General features: G+C 41.8%; 1 long non-coding RNA gene across 4 annotated transcripts in view; it reads left to right on the top strand.

Moving 5' to 3' along the window:
- The window catches only part of LOC119495781, a 100,529-nt gene that overhangs the window by 64,290 nt on the left and 12,416 nt on the right, over positions 1–23,823 (top strand). The window contains exon 5 of one of the 4 annotated variants that reach the window (XR_005208565.1): positions 21,697–23,816. The exons of 2 other annotated variants lie outside the window; for them this stretch is intronic. This is a non-coding gene — a long non-coding RNA (uncharacterized LOC119495781). Of the gene's footprint in view, positions 1–5,269; positions 5,328–21,696; positions 23,817–23,823 lie in introns of those variants that run through there. One more of the 4 variants, XR_005208564.1, reaches the window with a different exon arrangement.

The following is a 23,823-nucleotide window of genomic DNA, read 5'->3' as shown; positions in this document are numbered from 1 at the left end:
TAATTGCACATTTTTTATCTGTTCAAAATGTACATTAAGGGGAGATTTGTGAGGTATTTAATACTTGTCATGTATTTAATACTATGCTTGCTTTATGCAAATGTATATATTTATTATTTGAAATCAATTAACAACACAAAACAATGACAAATATTGTCCAGAAACGCTCACAGGTACTGCGTTTAACATATAAAATATGCTCAGATCATAACATTGTAAACTGCAGCCCAACAGGCAACAACAGCTGTCAGTGTGTCAGTGTGCTGACTTGACTATGACTTGCCCCAAACTACATGTGATTATCATAAAGTGGGCATGTCTGTAAAGGGGAGACTCGTGGGTACCCATAGAACCCATTTATATTCACATATCTTGAGGTCAGAGGTCAAGGGACTCCTTTGAAAATGGCCATGCCAGTTTTTCCTCACCAAAATGTAGCGTTAGTTTGGAGCGTTATTTAACCCACTCGACAAGCTAGTATGACATGGTTGGTACCAATGGATTCATTCGGTTTTCTAGTTTCATATGATGCCAGTATCTTCACTATAGCTTTAAAAATGAGCCCGCTACAACCTCCGAAAGATCAATTGCGTTAATGCGTTAAAGAAATTAGTGACATTAGAACAAATTGCGTTAACGCGTTATGATCATGTTAACTTTGACAGCCCTAATCCAAACCCTATTATAAAAACTCAACTCAAAATTTGATGTCACAGCAAGACTAGGCATGAAAGCTGTGTTTTCCCGCAACTAGTGTTAGTAAACAATGCCAGAGTTTTGTTTAAGGGCTGTAAAAGGAGCTGAGTGGGGTATGTTAAGTAGTCTCACAGAGAAGCTGGAGGGCGAGGGGTGAAGGGAGAAGCTGGCCCCAGCGGACAGGTGGAGGTAAGCTGAGAGCCGTACCACCCAAGGGGAGGATGAACTTGAGACGTGTCCCTCACCGTCCTGTGAAGGTGGAGGTCAGCAGACAGCCACGCTGATCGGCCCAGATGCCCCCAGTCAGCAGGAAGCACCGGACCCTTCTTCCCTCAGATGAAATGAAGCCTCCGGCGGGCCGGGTCAGTCACAATTAGGACTCATAAAATATAATCAAAACCTCAAAAGCTGGGCTGCAATACTCGGGTGGTCGGGACCAAACAGAGCACATCTTTGTCCTGAGAGAGGGATTTACTCATGCGTGAAACAAACACACCTTGTTCCAATGACTGACATGTATCTCTCAAACTACCACCTTTAAAGCTAGAGCCGACTTCTGATTTAAAAAGAAAGAATTAATTAGGAAACTGCGATTCACACACTTTTTTAAGTGTCACAACCCCTTCATAGGAACCTTCTCAACTATATATATGGCTTTTATGCTAATCTTCCTAAGACATCAGAATATGGCGATAACCGTCTGTAAGCCCAGAGGTTGTTTGTTTTCCACCAGCATCTCTATCTAAGGCAGATTTATTGTTTGTTTTTGAAATCTGGTAATTAAGGCAGCTGCAAATTTGTATTTCTGTTGTCTGAGGCCTCGGGCCAGGATTAACAGCATTTAGCATTGTGGAGAATACCCCGCCCCCCTTAAATAGGCTAGATAAAAAACATGGAAAGATGAGTTTGTGTCGTGGTAATATACACAGAGAAAGGCTGTTTATGTAATTGTTAAAAAATTGAGTCATTAATTGATCATTCACACACGTTTGGGACGTTAAGGAAAGCTGCCAGTAACCGTTGTATCTAGTAAATACCGTATGCGTGTAATAAATTACAGACACAGGACAGTCATCCAAAGTTTATCCAGCTCTTCTGACAGATCAAATGTGGAAATGACTAATAAGTAATATTTATGTTTCTTGCACTTCAAGGCTCACAGCGGACATAAATCACATATTCTTAAGTGAAATAATTACAGCTACACCTGCGTTTGGATTGTGGTTTTGACACCAAGGTGACGCACGACGCCAAAAGGTATTTGGAATGGCCATTGCTTTTCGACACTCATTACCGCGGTATTACAAGAACACGTCAAGCACGAACATATTTCCCATTTCTGCAGTACAACTTGAACAAAGAGTTACATTATAGCCCAGGAATCCTTCAGACGCTCACTAGGCCTTATTTGCCCCAGGCTGCACCCATGGGTGACATCTCAACTCCCTGGCTTATTACACCTGCCTGTCAAGCCTCGGTCTCTCAACCTCTTGCTCAATAACAAACATGATTTGAGCTGTCACCGGGGGTGACCCGCTGCACAGACTTGCTCACCAAGAGGAAGTTTTCTGTTAAAGACAGCGCGTTTGAAAGCAGATGAAGGTGATAAGCCAGATTGAGCAGGTAATAAGTCATTTTAACTGATTCATCAGTTAACTCATTCTGACGTGCTGATATCCACACTGATAATATCTGCTACAAATTATAGGCTATGAAAAGATCAACTTTACAGGTTCACTGATGTGACAGTAAGAGATTTTGCCTGTAGATTATGAAACCTCAACCTCGGTTTACAGACGGTCATAATTTACATATTTTTCAGCCAATGTTCCATCGCTAAAAGTAGTAAACTCTGTGCTCCCAGCAGCGTCTCTATAAATTTAAAACTGAAAGAGAAAAAGGTGACACTGTAGCCTGTTTTCCCCTCTTTTACAAGGTTTGTTTTTCTATACAATAAACAATACGGTCGGTTTAATAAACATGAGGGGCCACACAAATAAATTCTGTATATTGGACTGCTTTTCAAATAAATTAATTTCTGTTTTCACACACTTGCCAGTCGATAGAAGACACATCAGCAATGTAGCCGACAGTATACCCAGTTTATTAAAGTGTATTAAGCCTGTAGTGAACAGAGAAGTATACACTTTGCATTTCCTGCAGTAGCATTTGTGTTTGAAGTAAACAGAGGAACTCAGTAGTTAGTATTAACAGTGATGCATCACAGAAAGTAAGTTATGTTGCTATAGTAGTCTGCAATTTACATTTGCACTTGAACTGTACGTTATTTGTAGTTTTGTTATGAAGATAACCTGTTTGAAGTCATAAAGCAAATGTCAGGATGCAGGTTTGTAGGTATGATGTAGGTAGATGAGTATTCCTCTGTGAAGTTGCAAGCTTGTCCAGAGTTGAGATGAATGAAGCTGGGAGCTCTCCTGTAGTCAAACCTCAGCATGTTCTGACTGACACTCACAATCCAGTCTAATAAGCAAGGGCTTACAGCACCTCAAGCAGATCCGATTTGACCAGAGTTTATGTTGTGTTACATTTAGGGATGCACCGATGCCACTTTTTTTCATACCAAGTACGAGTACAAGTACTTACAGTACATCTAGGGTCCTTGCCGATACCGAGTACTGATATGAGTACTTAATAATACCATTACAGTTCTAACAATGACTTTGAAAACATGTTTTATTTTCATCAGATGTTCCTCACTTTCTGACTGTATCAAATTAAATATACAACATGAAGCTCTTGCTGACATTTTAACAACAAGAGCACAGTTTGCAGTAGTGGTGTTAATAATTAACCGTTTAAACTCTTTGTCTCTTGCACCTCATCAAATAATTAGCAGGTCTGTATTTAATAGCGGCGCAACGGTTCAACAAGCCCAAAGTTCGGTTTGTACATCATTGAAAGGTTTGGTTTTGCGTCCCTAATAAGCACAGTATCGGATACTGGTTTCGGTATCGGTGCATCCTTTAGTTACATTGATGTGGAACAGCTGGAGAACATCAAATGGCATTGCTTCAGATATGAAATAATTTAGAACTGCTGACATCACGGCAATATGTACACGTGCAACTGTCGATCCATTGAAATTAGTATTTGCAAGAAACTGTATAAATGATCTCCGTTTTGTTGTATTAGTAAGTACAGAACATGAATGAATACAGTCTGACATTGTGAATCTGCAAAGGTAGAGAGTGTGTGTCAGAGGAGAAGTTTATTTTTCCTCATACATTCCTCCACCTTAGCTCTGTCATAAGCTATTTTCTGCTCCACTGCAAATCCTAATTGATCGAGCTCAATCTTAGCTTTACATTACATGGGCAGATGACATCACTTGATACAGATATTTTGCGCCGCTCTCGCAGGCTAATGTTGTTTTGCCAGCTTTATGGCAACGCACTGTCTAGACAAAGGCGTATGTACACAGAAATCCAGTGTATAAATGTTTAGACAATCATTATTTTAATTTAAAAATTTTAAGGTTGACTTGTCTTTGGTGGAAGGTGCCTGTCATTGTTGGATGGTGGCAGCGCGAGTGTTATGCTAAGGCCTCCAGTGCTTTGGTCTCTTTCAAGCTCACATGCTTCAGGAGGCTAAGTCAAGAGTGAGGAGACAATAGTGTAATTTATTAGATAGCAGAAGATCGGGCTCGGCTGTCAGTCCTGGTTGTCTCAAAGGTTCTACTATTATTGTTTCAGTTATGAAGCAATGATGGAAGTAATTTTGTGTCTGTCATTTCTGACAGTCAGCGTTCTCATAATATAATAATCCCTTTATAATCCTCCACCATTTAAACACGTGACATATGATTAAATACTGTGGAATAGTTTCTCATACAAAATGAAAACCAGGTATCTCCTGTCAATTCTTTAAGTTTTTTTTTAATAAAAGTTTGAGTTTATGTTCTGGGTTTTATAAGCGATCATAAACCCTAGAAGGAGAGATTTCTCAATGCCGTCCATATGTTCAATTAAAGTTAAAATATGACTGCACAAGAACATTGGATTTATTCTGCCGTTGTGGTCAAGTACAAAAGTAGTTTGACAGCAGCATTTTTCAGCCGTAATGTCTTCCTAACACCTTACATCTCAGCACCAAGAGCACATTTTCTTCCTGCATACCATAGTCTTTCTTTTTAACAAGACAATTAAGACGTTCTCAAACATCAGTCACTGCAGGCTTTATTGGCATTCATTTCTTCAGGGTAGTACAGCAGCCTCCCAGAGGGGCTGCTAAATCAACCTTAAGACCTACGACTAGTGCTTTAACCCCTTGACTACCTCTCTCCAGCTCCTCCCCCTCTCAAAGCTTGTCCTTTAGACATTTACTAATAAACAACAGGTCAGCACCTGCGATGGCAGGTGATTTATTTGACCCTGAGCAGCCATGACGAACGCGCCGTGGGGAGAGAGGCGGGGTGGAGGTTAAGGAGGAGAAGATCCTCACCAGAAAACCAGCTCCACAGCCCCGGAGGCCTGGAAGTCAACGCCCCCACTGTAAAGCACTTACTGCTCACTTCGTTCTGCTTCTCATCTGACTGTTTTCTTTATTTCCCCAGTAAAAGACAGCAGAATTGTTCCCGTTTATCACCATGAGCTCATAAAAAGCCTGGAGGATAAAATAATCACTTGTGCGGCGGGTGAGAGGGGGGGGGGGGGGGAGTTGAGGTGTGTCCCCAGTGTGTGACATCACTGAGCCGCACAACATTGTCCGACCTCCTCCCAAATAACTACACCCAGTCTCTGCTACCTGCCAGGCCGGTCACACTGGGCCACCATGTCGTGGACCAATGATAACGGATTAAAGCATGTTTCCCCTGCATCTGTCCAATGGATTGAGCTGATCAGACAAGGTACAGTGCAGGATGTTGTCCAAGGACCTAACTAGAGCAGAATTATTGAGTAACAGGAAATTAAAAAATTCCTGCAATGCCGATCCACCACTCAAAGCAATTCTTTTGCAATCTGGCTTGCCCCCTCTCTGAACTCCGGCCATTGGGGGTTCATTTTTTTTTGTCACCGCCGAAATATCTCCAAATAAAAGTCAGAAAAAGGAACAGCAAAGTCATAGTACCTTTGCTTTTTTACATCATAACAGTACAGCGTATACTGGATTACTACATGTGTACATTACTAACATTGAACCTGAGCGATAACACAGCTCCCAAAAGTTAATGAGAATACAGGGAAGTTTAATGATTGCATTTAGTGAGATTTTAGGTTGCCTGGTTCATCCATTTGGGATATTTACTTAGCTCCCCTTGCCAAATGCAGATAGCTCTCTAGCTGTTAATTCCCCGCATAATACATGGGATAAAGGCCTAAATGTCCCACTGTTCCAAATCTCCCCTGAATAATTACACTGAAATTGTATTCAACATTTATGCCTCTTAAGAGACGGATCCTTTTCCAGGAATTACAGGAAAAGGAACTAATATCTTACAAATCAGACCTTCATCTTACGGTGTGGGCAGTTTCCTCTTGAGTCAGGAAAGTCACCATAGGTGTTTTCAGACCAAACAGGGCTTTTTTTCTGTTTGCATTCGCACCGCCAATAGGAAGGCTTAAGTGACGTTAGCCGGCCAGCGCCGCACGCACACATCTCCAGCTGGGAGATCGGTAAGGCGCCTAGTTTGCTACGTTTCACAAACTCTCTTTCTATTAAGTAATATAAGAATAAATAAACAACTCTGTTGCATGCCACATATAAACTCAAGCAAAACAGCCGTCATGAAAGTATGAATCTGCTATCGTTCTGCGGCTCAGTGGGTGTGCTTTGTGGTACTGGGTTAGCCTTTGTGCTACTGGTTTAGCGCGCTGAGCTGTGGCTCTCACGTTCTTTGGCTCAGTGGTTGTGTGCTCATGAACAAGTTAACTTCTGGACTTCACTGTCGGCCCATTTGTCAATGTTTTCTTCCATTTAGTTACATTAGAAAAGGTGGTTGCCGGTGCTGCCTTTGCTCATATGTTTGACCAGTCCAACCCGTTCTCACTCCCAACTCGTCAAATACCGCCGCTGGTAAGTGCCCCTCAGTATCGTAAACCGACGCACGGAGGCGCCCTTTAGCAGCAGTATGTGACGAACCGGGCTTTCAACTAACTTCCAATGTAAACCCTCCCGCGGCATTATTCGACGATCGTAGCAAATGGCGTAGTATTAATAGCATGAGAGTCCGCTAAGGGTGGGCGGGAGGTGTTGTGGATGGGTCAAACAAACACAAGACTTTCAACCAGGAGACCGATGTTCGTGTCCCGAACTAAAAGTAAAATTGACCTATTTTGTCACATCAGTCTTTAGCCACGTGACTTGTTAGTATCAGTCGTTAGTCAGTGAAGTTAACGTCATCCACGACCGTTTCCTAAACCTAACTAAGTGGTTGTGTGGCCTAAACCTAACTTGCTGTGAAAATGGAACTTTATTTTGAAAGGACACTATGCATGTAATGAGCGTATATTGACACGCCGTCCCTGGTCCGTCCAAACGTAACACAAGAGGGGTATCCCATGCGGAGGGGCAGTGAACCATCACGGTTCCTCTTGTGCTGGGAAAGTATCTACCTTAAAAAAAGAAGCTAAAAAAATCCCTCAAAACGGCGTTCTAAGAACTACGATCGTTCCTAGTTCCTGTGGGACACAATAAAAACTAAGCTCTTAGAACTAGTTCCTCCGGTCTGAAAACGCCTCTCATGTTACCAAAACCACATAATGCCAATCACAGCAAACATGGATGAAAATAAAATGCTTTGACTGTAACAGACATGTTCAGTCATATATTTAAAGTTTTCATTTTACATGAACAAAATCAGACAGATGGAAAATTATTACCCCATGAAACGACCTCTGAGCCGGACTGTGTGCTTTTATGTGGGTGTTATTATGAGTTATGTGAACACATTACACAACCACCTTTAAGTTAGAGCAGTCAGTGTCTGTAAAACTGTAAGCAGGTGTGAATGAGAACTGAACAGAAGTATCAAACTGTGACCGCAAGCCCTCGGCAACCTTTTAGACTCAGTAACGCCGACTTTAAACCCGCATGTAAAATATTAACAAACGGAGGAAAAATTACAGGTGCATTATTTTAGATTTCAGCAGCATGTGGGAACAGTTAATGCGCCACCACTAATGTGGCCGAGCTGGCTGCTCTCATTAGCAGGATGGCTGAGGCGGGAGGGCCGGGGCGCAGGGTGATGGAGAACATCCAGGCCTATTTGTTCAAGACTTCAGCGCACCTAAACGCTACATGACAATTTTGTGAATTCACTTCCTGCTCCGAGAGAGAGACACTCCTCCAAAAGGCAGTGCAGCTGGGATCACGCACATGCACCATCAGTCCTCCGTTACCTCATTTTAACCCCAAACAGATCAGGGTCATAAAGTGTGCGAGTAGTTCATTTGTTTTAACCATCTGAGAGCACCAGATGGGTGGGGTTTACTCAACTGGAACAGTCCAGACAGCGTCACAAAGTGTTTAATTCACAGTTCTTTCCTGTAATGGTCAAAACAATTTGGTATTACATTGTTAATGTTTCATCTCTCACCTCATCTGGCCTCAGGACAAGACACGTCATCATGGAGGTCAGAAGATGAAACATTGAAACTAGAATAGTCTACAATTATGTGTGCGCTGCAGTAAATCTTTAATTTCGGAGGCTACATCACTTACAGCACCACAACTAAGAAAGTCTTGGGAGTGTGCACGTTGTTTCCTCCTCTTTGTTAATTGTATTGTTCTCTGTGGTGGACAGTTTTGGAAACCTTTTACGGGATCCACTCTTGATGAAATTTCTCACTTCTTTAATACAGTATGTACAATACAATTTCACACCACTTGCCTTGTGACAGGAAAATAAAACAAGGTAATAATATGTTTGGAAAGTACAAAAAAAAAAAGGAGATAAATCAGCAGTATGTCCACAATGACCTGAAATATAATTTTTTTGACCACTTGGGGGCAATGCAACAAGGAGTAAACACCTTTTAAGTTGCAAACGTGTTAGCGAACAGTTGTTTATTTACATGTGTATTTTCAGCAGACACAGAGCAACATTAGTATTTATGTGGAGCTGTGTTTCTGGCACCTGATAAATGGAAGTCTCATATTTACTCTCAAAGCTCAAAGCGTTTTGCAAAGTCTGCAGGAATGCATACTATCATTATTATTACTACTGTTCGTGGACACTGAATGTAATGTCCTGGAGGCCATGCCCACCATGGTCATGTGACCGTGACCACGCCCACCTCCCGTGTCCCAAATTCCATCTGGTAACCATACGTAAAACCAAAAATATGAGATAAAGACGCTAAAGCGCTCCATAGAGCTGAGAGGAACTGCAGAGACAAGTTGACTATAAGTGACACCTTTCACATTACATCTAGTCCTTTGACCCGTTGTCAATATAAAAATATTTATTAGGGTAGCTTTAAGCAAATGCGACTCGATGCTGGTCTGCTCCTGAACATTACCTTATCTGTGTTTTACGATTGTTCTTGTGTAAACGGTCATTGCAGTCACTTTTAGGTAAGCAGAAAGTTAAATTAACTAGCTAGAAAGAGTCAAACTGTCCAACAATCTGGGAGCACTCTGCCTATATGACACCAAAAACGCATTTAATATAGTTGTGTATACTTAACACCTCATACAAAGTATAGCTGTGTTTGGCGCTGTCATGTACATTACATCAACCTCAACCTAATTCTGTTCCGTCCAAACAATCATTTGGATTAATTGTCAAAGAAAATCTCCCGTACACAAACACAACGGTGAACTCTTGCCTTGAAAGCTTGTGTGTGTGTGTGTATGTTTGTGTATGTGTGTATTACAGCAGGTTATTTTTCTCTCTGTCACAAATGTGAGGACTTGAGTGGAGTGTGAGTTGTGTTTGAAAGGTGGTAAACCCGCTGAGGCTCTTTAATTTCCCCCCTCTTCACCAGCATGAGGGATGGTTCAAAGGGTGACTCTCTGACAGGGCATGTGATCGCTCCTCCGTCCTTTATCTGCCTCCCCACATTAGCACGTAAATGAGGCTGCACTTTGGGTTTTGGGAGCTGAAGCGTGCTCAGTGTAAACAGGAGTTGTACTGTTATCATTATTGGACAGATTTCTGACATCCTAACACCTCCGTTTCATTAACATTCAAAAGGGCTGGGATTTTGACACTGCCTCTGTTTATACAGATTTCTGAATACTTTGCGGTGGGGATTGTATACAGAATACTGTATACATAGTATCTCCACTGTTGAGTGGAGTTATACACTTCCATACTGGCAACCTAAGCATTGTGGTGTAGATGGATAATTTTCCCACTAAAGGCCGTTACATAGCGGCAGCGTTTATTTCAAGTGATTCATTTGCACGTCAATATATTTTTTCGAACTACTGTTTTTGTCATGAATACTTTCACAGCTCTTCTTCACTGGACGTGATGCGAACGAGCGATTGAACATCAGATTGTTTCAGTTCTTACCAATGAAGATTCCGTGCAACAGCGAACAGGCAAAGCGATATGTCGCTTGTTTGAAAAAACACTCGCCCTGGCTGTATTTAAGTTTCGCACACCTCCAACCTATTTTCACAGGTCAAAATCGACGCTGACAGCAACTGACAGCTAATCGATATTGCGCTCTCTATGTAACGGAGAGTGACATCGCTTGTAGTATATCTGAACAATTTTTCGCGCTCGATTTGCCAGAGTTCGCTTGGTCCCTGTATGTTAAAACAGAACGCGAATATCACGTGGCAAAAAAGCATTTTTTTACATAACAAGGTTGATTTTCTGAGCTTTCTCAACGCGAAAAAAAGCATCAACCAATCATGTTGTGCGGAACCGGATTAGTTGCTCAACAGCACGGAGGCTCCGTAGGCAAACTTTACTACTCCTTACAACCTTGAGAAAGGCAGCACATACCAGATCCACTCTTTCCATTCTTACCTTTCACAATAAAAGCCCGAGACATATACTATTCGCTGGAGAGTATTTATCATTTTCGTGTCCTTTATTCCTCACGCCCCTGGTGTGTAAAGGCCTTCTTGCTGAATGTTGGAAAAATGTGTCTTTACACTACAATCAGACCGTAAAGATGATTTGGAAGACATGATGACCATAAAAGCTAGCTTTTAGTGCAAGTTGGAGCCAACATTGTATGTCTAATTAGCTACAGTGCTATATTTCAATGCGGCTTGCATATCGGTGTTGATGTGTATGCTGGAGTGTGTTCTCAGGCCTACAGTGGGGTGACTGCAGGGTCCTGAAACTCCATTGTGATTTGAGCAGAGCTTATCGCATGGGAGAGAACTGGCAGCCTCTTAAAAGGTATTATATGTGCTCTCGTTCTCCTTCCCTCTGTCTGACAGGAGCCCTTGGGATGAAAGGGAAAAGCAGTGGAAAAAGAGACATCGGTTCCCGACATGGGGAAGTCTTTGTTTCTATTCTCTCCGTCCCAAGTCTCTCCAGGAATCCTAATTTCCACCATTCACCTACCTATCGGCAGATAAAAGCTGGTTGAAGGGGGGGATTTCCTCAATTGAGACAGCTTGTAACCAGTCTGCATAAGGGGGGAGCCGCACAAAGCTCTGGAGTGAGAGGAGGTTGGAGCGCAGATTTCAAATCGCTTTGAATTCGAACACAGTGGTGAGCGAGTTGTTCTAAAGGACGTTTTCACAGAGGCTGATCTGAAACCTGGCTGGGAATCTCTGAGCCGAGAGTTTGGATAAGAACAGTGACACACGACATGAGATCTCCACGAATCCTAAATGTTCCCAAAGCGAAGATGTTAACGCTGCTTGTGAGAGACTGAGCCTTGTTTCTCATTATGTCGGTTTCTTGAAACCACTCTTATTAGGGCTGTTTTCTTTTTGGGGGGATGGTGCTTAGATGGTGATGTCCAAGTTCAGGGAATGCCAGGCCTGGCAGCTGACGTCCTTAATGCGGCTGCTTGGCATTAGAATGAGGGAGGGGGAAGTCCATGCCAGTCTCTGGGGAGTGGGAGGTGTTAACTTCTAATGGCTTTCTCTGCCACAGCCCTGACATCTGCAGGGCTCCCAGCAAAAGAGAGTGAGGCCTTTTTGAAAAATTAATGGAGCTGAATGCATCTCACAGCAAGGAGAGGGCTGGATTAATCAGCACATTAAGGGCTAGCTCCGGATTGGAAATAATTATTGGAGCTGACAAGGTGCAGAGGTGCCAGTGCCAGCTCCTTTCAGGAATGCATTTTAAAAAGCAGTTTAAAAAGCCTTCAGATGTTGGCATTATCTTGCGTGACCAAATTAGGAGCAAATGAGAAAAGTTTATCTGGCATTTTGGAGTATTGAAAGAGCTTAGGCTTTATAAATTATACAGTGTGTGTTTGTGTGCGTCAGCGTGTGTGCATGTGTGTGTGCACAAAAAGGGTGCAGATGTGTTTTCTGTAAGTGAGGGGAAGGGATGCAGGCAATGAGAATTATGGGCAAATCCTTTTTCACAAAAAAAACACACCATAGGTTTCAGATTAAAAGTGGGTGGTTTGTTTTTTTCTAGAGGGACTGCACAAAACTTTAAGGGGGATTAATTTAAATGGGTGCTTGAAACTATCATACTGTTTGTGCAAATGAAAAGTGGATGTCTTAACACCCTGAAAGAGCCAGACGGTAAACTGATTACTGTTGACCACCCATGAAAAGCATGAAGAAGGGGGGGGGAGAAATTATTTAATAAGCGGCATGTTTTTCTGCCTTTCAGAAATAATCCTCTATAATTTTTCCAGGGAAGTGATTGGGCATGCGTTACAGTCATCATTAATATTCTCGACATTTCAGACATAATTTGCCAGATAATAGCGGCTTCCATCTGAACAGAATCAAGGTGATGCAAGCCAAGTCAAAGATAAGACCTATTTCTGTCAAAATGCTAACCATTGCCAATTTTTTTTTAATTTAATTACAGTTGTGCAAAATAAGTCCCACAAATTACTTATTTTAAAAGTGGGTAACATAAGACTTTAAGATGCTATTGGAATAATAACCTGCTATTTGTCAGTAAAAAAATTCTTTATCAGGGTTCCACATTAACCAAAAAGTTACTCTGTGGCCACCAAATATCCCACTGTGGATTCATGAAGTTGAAATGAGGAATTATCTTTAGGGATGTGATCAGGAGATCAACATTAATGCGTTGTAGTCGCTGGCACAGTCCTGCTTGGTTAAATAACGGAGCTAACTGCTAACGTTAATTTAGGTTCTATTGATTTACATTATGGAAATTAGTATTGAGCGAAGGTAAATTATAACGTTATCATGATATGTTCAAATTAGGGCTGTCAATCGATTAAAAAATGTAATCGTGATTAATCGCATGCTTGTCCATAGTTAATGGCAAATTAATTGCACCTTTTTTATCTGTTCAGAATGTACCGTAAAGGGAGATTTGTCAAGTATTTAATACTCTTATCAACATGAGAGGGGGCAAATTTGCTTTATGCAAAAATATGTATCTATTTATTATTTGAAATCAATTAACAACACAAAACAATGACAAATGTTGTCCAGAAACCCTCACAGGTACTGCATTTGGCATATAAAATATGCTCAGATCATAACATTGTAAACTGCAGCCCAACAGGCAACAACAGCTGTCAGTGTGTCAGTGTGCTGACTTGACTATGACTTGCCCCAAACTGCTTGTGATGATCATAAAGTGTGCATGTCTGTAAAGGGGAGACTCGTGGGTGCCAGTAGAACCCATTTTCATTCACATATCTTGAGGTCAGAGGTCAAGGGACCCCTTTGAAAATGGCTATACTATTTTTTCTCGCCAAAATGTAGCGTAAGTTTGGAGCATTATTTAACCTTCTTTACGACAAGCTAGCATGTACCAATGGATCCTTTAGGTTTTCTAGTTTCATATGATACCGGTATCTTTACTCAAGCTTTAAAACTGAGTCCGCTACACCCTAAAAATCGCAAGTTGCGTTGATGCGTTAAAGAAATTAGTGGCTTCAAAATAAATTTGCATTAATGCATTACTATTGCGTTAACTTTGACAGCCCTAAAAATTACTTATTTTAAAAGTAGGTTTTTAAAATGCTATTGTGATAATAACCTGCCATTTGTGTAAAAAAAAATGGCAAAAATCTAACATAAGAAATTGTCTTTTTTGTCAAACTGGAACAGACAGCTTTTTATTGGAAGACTGAACTGTATTGCAAGTGAATTAATAAAAAATATTATTTTATGGTGTGGAACTGCTCCCTATAAAAGCTCCAGTGGAGCGAATGGCATTTCGCTATGCAGCTACACCTTGTGATTCCTACACATTTTCACTTTTTAAACAATGCTACGAATGCTCCCTGATCTGAGCCTTTCTTTGGGCTACTCTGCATAAAATGAATATGGCCTTCTTAGCCCCGAGAGCAAACAGAATACGACCAAATGGATTAACAGTAATAATGTTTACATCTTCATGGTGGTATGAAGACAACCACCTTTGAAGAGAGGCGTACCACAACATCAAAAGAAACTCCGTGAGGAATGCCAAATGTTTGACTGACTGTTTGATCTTTAAAGCCCCTCGATCAGATATGTAACCTTGGATAGAGATCTCCATTATGGCTGTTATTCTCTTTTAACTACAACGACTCTCCAGGTAATGGCAACGCACTCAATAACAAATTGGAGGGGCTGCAATCGTCTTTACAATCTCTGTTCCACTACAATGGAAAAAGTGGTAAAATTCAGGCAGCAGCAGTAGAAACTTTAACACTGTGAATGAGCGATTACTTCCGCCAATATCGATGTAATTCTGTTGTCTCGAACGTCGTCGCCGTCCTCGGCCATGTAATCACACAAAGCATGACTAAAGTCAAACCCCAGAAAATAGGTGGATTTGCAGATGCAATCAGGTTTGTGATATACCCAATTCACAGGATGCAAATTTGATTTAACTATTTCCAGGGGTGATGTATGGAAAAGGATGTTACTGAAAAGGCACGTAAATTGAAAAAATAAATAGGAAAGAGATCATCTTAATTACCTTGAAATTAGACTCATATTCCACGGTGTAGATATCAGAGATTGACATAGGTTAGAGATTTCAGTTATTTATCCACCAGTTGAGCTGGGGATTGCCGTAGATTGCACATTACAGTTTGTATTTTTCACATGGCGTATCAGTGAAATTGTGTTTGTTTCAAGATGTAGTAGATTATCCAACTAAAGGTGTGAAAACAATATACATAACATTGAAAACTAAATCACTTCTGTGTGTGTGTGTGTGTGTGTGTGTGTGTGTGTGCTGGTCTCCTCTGCCCCGCAGCCTGTGGGTGTAATGCTTAAGCTTTTACATTCGTGAAATCCAACAGGATATTTACCACCTGTAAATGCTTACATTTACGTGAAACTCTAATTTCCCCAAATCCATGTGTGTATGATTGTGTTTCTGAGACCTCACCTCGGCTCCGTCGCCTCGGGGGCCGAGGCTGGGGCAGGGCTGCTGTAACTACTGAAACTAAACTGCCTCGGACTCACCGCACCGCTTGTCTCTTTATTACGGTACTTATTAAGGATTACAGTGGAAATGTTGTGTAAAGAAAGATCCTCCAGGTTCAGAGGGTATAGTACCTTGTCCAAAATATTTCTAAAATATATTCCAGTAATGAATTATGCCTTAAGGAAATGAGAAACTTCACAAAAGTAGGCGTTTTTTTGTTAGCTTGTCATTACTGCCTGTCCCACCTACTATTTCCCCCCTCTGTCTACACAAGGACCCATCTCTGCCCCGCGGCCGCAGCCCGAGGCACGGCATTCTGGGTGGTGTTTTAACACACCTCTCTCTCTCCTCTGTTCAAACGCTGTTTAGATCCCAGGAATATTTATGGATCCCTTTTGATATCTTTGCAATATACTGTTGTACATGCAGGAGCACACACTCCTTTGTTTTTTCATCCACACTTAAAACAGAAGTCGGTGGATTAATTTTTGTAATGGATTAAAGAGCTACGAGAGCGCCGCGTCTCTGAGAGAAAAGGCTGTTCTTGGAGACGTTTTCGCTGTGATGATCGTTGTCGTGTCGTTGCGTGAACAGAACAAATCAATCCTAGTTTCCGTGTTCACACATCACCTGCTGAGTGGTTGGACACCGTCCACCGCTAGGTAACATCCCAGACTAAATACATTATGTGTAACAGAAAAATAGAGAATAACAAAATTGCAGACATTGTACAGTAGTTACAAATATATTATGTGTAGTAGGCATGGGAAGATTGGGAAAATTTCATGTCATGATTATCCTGGCCAAAATAATTGCAATTCACGATATTATCCTGACAATCATCAAAATATGTTAAAATGGCACCAAAACATACTTAACCTTACCTTTTAATTAGAAACAAATATTTGTATTGCATCAAAGATAGGACGTATCTTTTTTAGGGCTGTCAATCAATTAAAATATTTAATCGTGATTAATCATATGATTGTTCATAGTGAATTGCAATTAATCGTTTTTTATCTATTCTCAAATCATAACATGGCAAACTGCAGCCCAACAGACAACAACAGCTGTCAGTGTGTCAGTGTGCTGACTTGACTATGACTTGTCCCAAACTGCATGTGATTATCATAAAGTGGGCATGTCTGTAAAGGGGAGACTTGTGGGTACCCATAGAACCCAATTTAATTTACATATCTTGAGGTCAAAGGTCAAGGGACCCCTTTGAAAATGGCCATGCCGGTTTTTATTCGCCAGAATTTAGCGCAAGTTTGAGCGTTATTTAGTCTGCTTCACAACAAGCTAGTATGACATGGTTGGTACCAATGGATTCCTTTGGTTTTCTAGTTTCATATGATATCAGGATCTTCCCTCTACCTGAGACCTCTACAACCTAAAAATTGCAAGTTGCGTTAAAGAAATTAGTGGCGTAATTTGCATTAATGTGTTATTATCGCGTTAACTTTGATAGCCCAAATCTTTTTTTAATCCTTTTTAGTGAAAAACACACAATCATAAATCATAAGGTCCACCTGCATAAATAAAGGATAGATTAAAAAGAAATAGTGTGAGAGTGTGTTTTTTCTTACATGATAATTCCTGTATTTTTTTTAAATCAGGCTCTGTTTTTCACTTCTCTTCCATGATAACGAGCTAGACATCTTTTTCAAGTCACTCATGTGCGATATTCACGATTATCCCAATAACAGAAATTCACCTCGATCAACTTATTGTGAGTGTTTTTTATCGTGATCTGCGCTAACATCCTATATTGTCCTATCCCTATTGTGTAGAAAATAGTTAAACCATTTTACTGATATTCAACTGCTTTTGCACCATCTACATCTCAGTTTTCTCAGTTTTAATAATCCCTCTCCTCACCACATCTGCTGCTTTGTGATCAAAACATGCAGAATTTTTTTATGTTAAGAAATACACCAAACGGTGAATATGCATGCAAACCATAAGACACATAATCAGTGCGAGCCTCACAATAGCCTGCAATTAAAGTTTCTGAAAGCTACCAAAAGAGATTTCATGGAGGTCAAGGGTCCCAGACTGGCACCGTGGGTGCTGAGGGGGTGCTGATGGTACAGTACGGCGGCGGAGCGGAGCTGTGATAAAGGGCAGCTGCCGGCGATTTAATGAGGGAGCAGGGGATGTGGCCCCCCCACCGCAACTCATCGCCACTTAATGGCACCACTAATCCCTGCAGAGACGCTGCTGTACACACAATTGGTCTGCCCTCCATGTGGCGAAATATCCCAGCAACACTTTCTCACACCCAGCATCACCAGTTAGCCGTTCACAATCGCTATGAAATGGTGCCTCTCTTAAAAACATTGAGGAAAGAAATGATGAGCTCTTACAGGTGATTCAGTCGGCTCTTTTGGATGTTGTTTCTTGCTAAGACTTCATCCAGTTTGTAACTAAACCTTGCAGGTGTAGAGGACTACAGGGTGTAAAGATGTGACCATTATTTTTCACTGCAAGACTCTCTTGTGCATGACTGCTGTTGGCCACATGCTGCTAAACTGCAGGTCGATGAGCGCCCATACTTCCACGGTTCTAGTGTTAAGGGCTGAGACAGATCCATCTCTAACCTTTGCTCGTGTTCAGATGCTCTTGGCGTTCTTTAAAGCAATCTTAATTGGCCCAGAGTGTGAAATGTGATGCTGGTTCACTTGCTTTTCACAACACTCTGCCATTATAAGGTGGATAGTCTCTGACCTGTTAGCTTCGCCAGGAATTGTCCTACATTTTCTCTCGCATTTATTCAACAAGCTGCCGCTAACACCAGCGATGTGCACATACAGGCCTCCTTTAGTTCACTTGTCAAACACAATGATTTCGCTTTGTTTATATACGGCAACGAGCAATTCTCCTGTCTATATTTGATCAGAGTCTCATTAGAATAGCTGAGAGAAAGAACTTGAATTTCTGGTACCGCTCACCACAAATACACATCACCCTCAGATTCTTACAAAGCACAGACGGACATATGGAAATTGATTCGAAGTGAAATTCAAAAGCATGAAAATCCAAACCACACTCCGCAAAAATATTCCACATATGAGTTCAAGGAGAGGGAGCGATTTGCAGCGTCACAGATCCTGAACGTTAATATGTCTAGCAGGAATGTCAAAGCAAGCAATTGTAAAACATCTCAATATGTTAGCACGATTAACATGACTCATTTTAAAATATACGCATGTAGAACACAATTAGTTTCATTCCCAACTGGGAGATTGCCTTGTTCTCTACTTATTCCCCTTGTCTGGATAATAACATACAGATTTGCTGTCTCACAGACTCAAACTCACGCTTTGTTGATACTGAAGTCTCGGTGTGACTCTGGGGCAGCGGAAACAAAACTCTTTATGATTCTTCGCTGCACCATATGTTTTTGTTTATGAGCGGTTACCTCTCCCTGGGAATTCACCCCGTCATGTTGGGACACAAAGGGCATTTTCTTCATAGTTCAGAGGATATGCCCATACATGTAGCACTGCCCACCTGTCCAACACACACACACACGTACACAAGCTCCCCGTCTATATACGTAACATACACACACACTCACATATACTATCCCTCCCTCAGTCTCTGATCCAGATGTGCTGTGCTCCCGGCGCAGTCTGAGCTGCCAGCTGTGGCGGGAGCATTACCCTGGCAAAGAGCAAAAAAGGCCAGATGAAACAGACAGAGGGGGATTAATGCTCTCCTCCCGTCTTTATTGAGAACCTGCATTTGCAGCCACATACAGCATGACCGACCCATAATGCATCTGCAAACTGGCTAGTTACTGACTTTGATAAAGAACAGCCATGCTAATAAGGGCTGCACAATTAATCAAATATTAATCGCAAATCACAATTTTGGTTCCCCACAATTAAATGAACATGATCGACTGTCCTTTTCTGCTTAAAACAGCTGCCTACTTCTGGAAACGAAGCTGATGAGAGCGGTGAGACTCAATCAGAAACAGTAAAGTCAGAGGCCGTAAAACTACGGTGACCAGACGTCGCGAAAAATTCGAGACAGTCCCGAATTACGAGCAGTTGTCCCATCTCCCGAATCCTGTCCTGTTTTTCCAGAAAATCTGAGTTTTGATTAATTAGTTAATTTGTTTTTTTTAGCCGTGTAGAGTAGTGCCACAAATCGATACGCGTAGCTATGACATTGTTAAATCAAAACATTTACAGCTGGAAATTAAACTGTTAAATCCAGCCAAAAATCAAACCCATTACTGCAGGTACCGGTGACCTGACCCGTCAGATAGTTTGTTACACAGAACCATATGAGAATTATTATCATTAGCAACTAAGGATGCACAATTAATCTAATTTTGATCGCAATCACGATTTTGGCTCCCCACAATTAAATGAACATGATCGACCGCGATATTGATGTTTAAAATGCGCGTTCTGTTCATAGACAACTCTGCTGCATATCAAATCAAGCGCTTCCTAAACAAACAGACAGTCAACAGCTGATGATCGAGAAGTTTTGGCTTCACTTTTGGATATTATCTATACAACCAATGTGTTTATGATTAAATTGAGAGCATAAAATTGTTTATCTAACTCTTAATGTTGCTAATTTTGCTCTCGTAGTGCACCAGATTGAAGCATTTAACTTTAGCTAACAAAAAGGTAGGGTGAATATTCCTGTATTTCTTTTATATTGCAATATATATAGCAGAAAACTAAATATTGCAATGCCAGTTTTTGCCAACACGGTGCAGCCTTAATTTGTACATTAGCAGGAATGTAGCACAGCATGGAAGTGAAAGCAGTGCTCTGTTCATTTTAATGTGAAAGTGTAATAAAAATATTTTGTTGCTTAAATCAATGAATAACTGTGATATCAATATTGATCAAAAATAATCGTGATTAACATTTTGGCTATAATCGTGCAGCCCTATTGCTAACACCACCAAAATGTCCTAATAAATTAGTCTTTCTAACTTTGTCACATTCAGACAACATCTTCATCCTCATTTCGAAGCTGATGAAATCCTCGCAGCAGTAAATTGTTGTTTTTGATTATTGTTTATGATGTGGTGGTTTGTGGAGACGGAGCTGACCGCTCTGGATTTCGGTGTTTTATGGCGCTGTAATCATTCTGGCTTTATAAGTTCAACAAAAAGCTCTTGATGGCACAGATGAATCTTATAGTGCATGAAAGGAAGACGCAGGGCCAAAGAGTGTAGACCTCAAGGGGTGGTGCTTCATATTTCTCTCCAAGAGGATTATGGGGGATTTTGTACACAGACACCTCTTGAAAACCAAAAAGGGGCCACGGAGAATCAAATATGGAGTGGTGGAGAAAAAATTATATTTGCTTAGCTTTTTGTCCGGTGTGTTACATTTTTTTTGTTGCGATAATGTAATTAAAGAGATAAGGGCCGGCGTGCTAAATTCACAGCTGCTTTACAGACAGCCATATATGAAGAAAAAAAACGCAATTTATAGGCATTTGGAAAAGATTTACTGGTGAAAAGACAAATCAATGTAATCTGTATCCCGTGGCCGTGAGTGCATGTGATGAGCCACCAGTGAAAACAGAAATAGTGTGAAGCTCTCGCCGCTATTGCCCCCATCATCCTTGACAAATGGAGCAGCAGTAGAAAGGCCTCTTTGAGTGAGTTGTAACTTTCGGCAGCCCCTCGCAGGTGTGGGTGATCTTTCATCCTCCCAGCCCTCCTCCTCCTCCGCATCGGCGTCCTATCTCTGGCCTCCATCAAAAGTGAACGTGCTGCCCCAGGTTCAGATTAACTCCACTCTGACAGACCAAAGGCCTCCCCTCCTCCTGCCCCTTTCCACCTCAACTCACACATCTCCTACAACAGGGGAAATTAGGGCTAGTTTAGCAGATCTTACAGCACCACTAAACGCCGCCCCAGATCGCTCACTGATTGCCTGGCTCAATCCATTGTGTCCCTACCCTACCCCCCCCCCCCCCCCCCCCCCCCCCCCCCCCCCCCTCCACAACCACAGCCACCGCCACCTCCACTCCCCTTCGCTTATCTTTGCCTTAGGCCAAAAGCAGCTTCTCTACTCTGAACCACCTCCCCACACACACACACAATCCTCCCTCCAGCTTGTCCGGAGAAAATATGTAACTAACTTATTGTGAACAGTCTCACAGCGGGGTCAATAGATAATATCTGTGTTGCCATGTCACAATGTTTGCTTTGTGATTTTGCAGAAAAACACACTCAAAGTTAATGTTTCTTTTAATTGTGGATTAAAACGGATGTTTTGCTGCGTTTATGACAAACTGTAAGAGCTCCTTTATAGGTTAATGTCCCGGGTTCATCCCAGTCTGGCTGCCGTGGTAACAGATTTACCTCTGAACAAAGTGGAACATTAGTTATGGAGAATATACATGTGTGCTCGAGGAAAACTGCTCCATTTTAAGATCACACAAGTATCATTTAAAGATTTTAAAGATTGCTCCTGCAGCAATTATAGATGATCAACCTTTGGGTGAGACCTATCATTTGTCTCTCTTGTCAGTTTCCTGTTTTCCTGAGCGACTCCCCTGACCCAGCTGGCAGGCCTGCCTGCCCTGAAGAGCACTTTCCCTTTCCTCACTCTGCATTGGGCCGGCAGGGAAGAAGGGAGGGAGGGAAGGAGGGTTTGGGGTGAGGGGAGGAGGGGGTCTAACTTAATCTGACCCATTGCTCAGGTCAGTGAGCTGCTTACCGGGTCTATCCAAACATAGGGGCTTGTTTTGCTAAAGCTGTGGAAAGAAGAAGTACCCTCTTAAATCAATGCTTTACTCAGAGCTGTGCACATGCAAGGTTGTTATGCGTGAAACCACAGGAGGCAGAGCTGGCACACAACCAGCAGCGTGCTCCTCTCCTTCGCACTCCCCTCGCCATGAAGGCGAAGAAAGAAAAAAGAAAACACTCCTCCGTCCACAGCCAAAAACTTTTTCAACATCACAAGCTGTAATGCTGCATTTTTTTAAAGCATAGCTGGGCGACAATTTCCCTCCCAATTGCTATGGTGCACTCAAACGCAACAGCATTTTCATTTAGGCCTGACACAGCGTGTGCTCTTCCTATGACAAAAGGGAATTGCACTCTAAAATGCATCCAGCTGTGTGTGCTTAACTTTTTCTCTTGACATATTTTCACCAAAAAACGTCCGGCCCTGATCTAATCGTGACGCTGCAGAGAGACCAGACTGAGCAGCGCACAAGTATGTTTGTTGTGCATGGACTGGAGCGGTTTGAGTTTTTACTGTTCAGGTATCATATGATCTAAAGAGGAATGCAGAAATCAGCCAGATTTATTGTTCCTGTTTGCAAAGGCAAAGAGAGAAATGTTTCCTCTAGCTCAAGGAGGCGTTTAAGGCATCTTTGAAGTAGCTGTAAGACTTCTCAGGGCACTAAACTGCCTTGTTACAGAGAAGACCAGATGCATTGCACACTATGGAGGTGAATTGTCGTTTAGATTTATTTTTTATGAGCGCCCAAAGGCACTTCTCTCCAACGGACGCTTTGTTTTCAGAGAGGTAGGGTGTTGTGAAGTCGTCCTGCCTGACACCGGAAAGGGAGAGAGGAATTCACATTATGTCTCTTCTGCAGTTATAACTTAAACACCTGTGCGAGGTATTTTCCCAAACGGATATGGCTAAATGCTGTAAACTTGAACCCAGATATATAAATATATGGGACTTTGAACAGACAAGGCCACTGGTTAAAAGGCTGTTATTGTGACTGTAAACAAAGGCTCTAATTCGCCATAATGGTTCTATGGGTCCAATGCTCTGGGAGATGCAATGGCCAGTCTCAGTAGCTTAATTATCTTCCCTAATTTGTATTAGCACTGGCTATCCTCTCAGGGATAATTATGTATCTAGTGTGTGAGCGAGCTTAATGAGGTTAACTTAAGTCTTTACATGGAATAAGGGTTCAGTCACCTTAGAGGGAGAAAAAAAGCCCCACACCGCTGCTGATTGCCGTGTTTTTCTCCTATATAGATGATGACCATGAAGCCTTGTAAATCCCAGTGGGGTGCAGAGGTACAGTGAACTTATTCTCAGAGGTAACACCAAGCAGAGGAGACGGGAAGTTAGTTTGTGGTTCTGGTTGAAGGATGGTCAGTTTAATCGGTGCTCCACAATAGCTAAACCTCGTCCATGTTGACCTGTTAGTAGATAAAAATCAAAGAGTGTTCCTATCGGATCAATATCCTCCACTCTCTCCAGTGACATTTTCAAGAAATCTCAGCATTTCTACCAGCTGGAAGTGCACTGGAGTGAATCATGTTTAGCAGGTATTGATAAGGCCGATAAGAGCCTGCCTCTTGATATCATCTGAATTCCCAAAGTCCTGTGATCATGCGCCGTTTCCCCTCTCAGTTCATACATGATATACTGCACAAAAGACTACATATTTTCCGTGTAATCCACAGCTAAAGAGCCCTCATTTATTTGCTGCACCCCTCCTATTTTTGCTTGCTCAATCCTTAGCTGTTTTTACTGCAGGTTAGGAAGGGAAACCATCTTATCTGTGACTGGGGGGATTTATTAGTGCGAAAAAGATAATTGCTATTCATAGGCCACTGGGGGCTGATTTACAACCACTAATATTTAGGATTCCTAGAGCCGTTTTTCAGCTTTTTTTTTGTTATC

This window comes from Sebastes umbrosus, chromosome 10, assembly GCF_015220745.1.
Source record: "Sebastes umbrosus isolate fSebUmb1 chromosome 10, fSebUmb1.pri, whole genome shotgun sequence".
NCBI classification, from domain to species: Eukaryota; Metazoa; Chordata; class Actinopteri; order Perciformes; family Sebastidae; genus Sebastes; species Sebastes umbrosus.
Note: the sequence above shows the minus strand (reverse complement) of the source record. Positions and strands in the feature narration are given on the sequence as shown.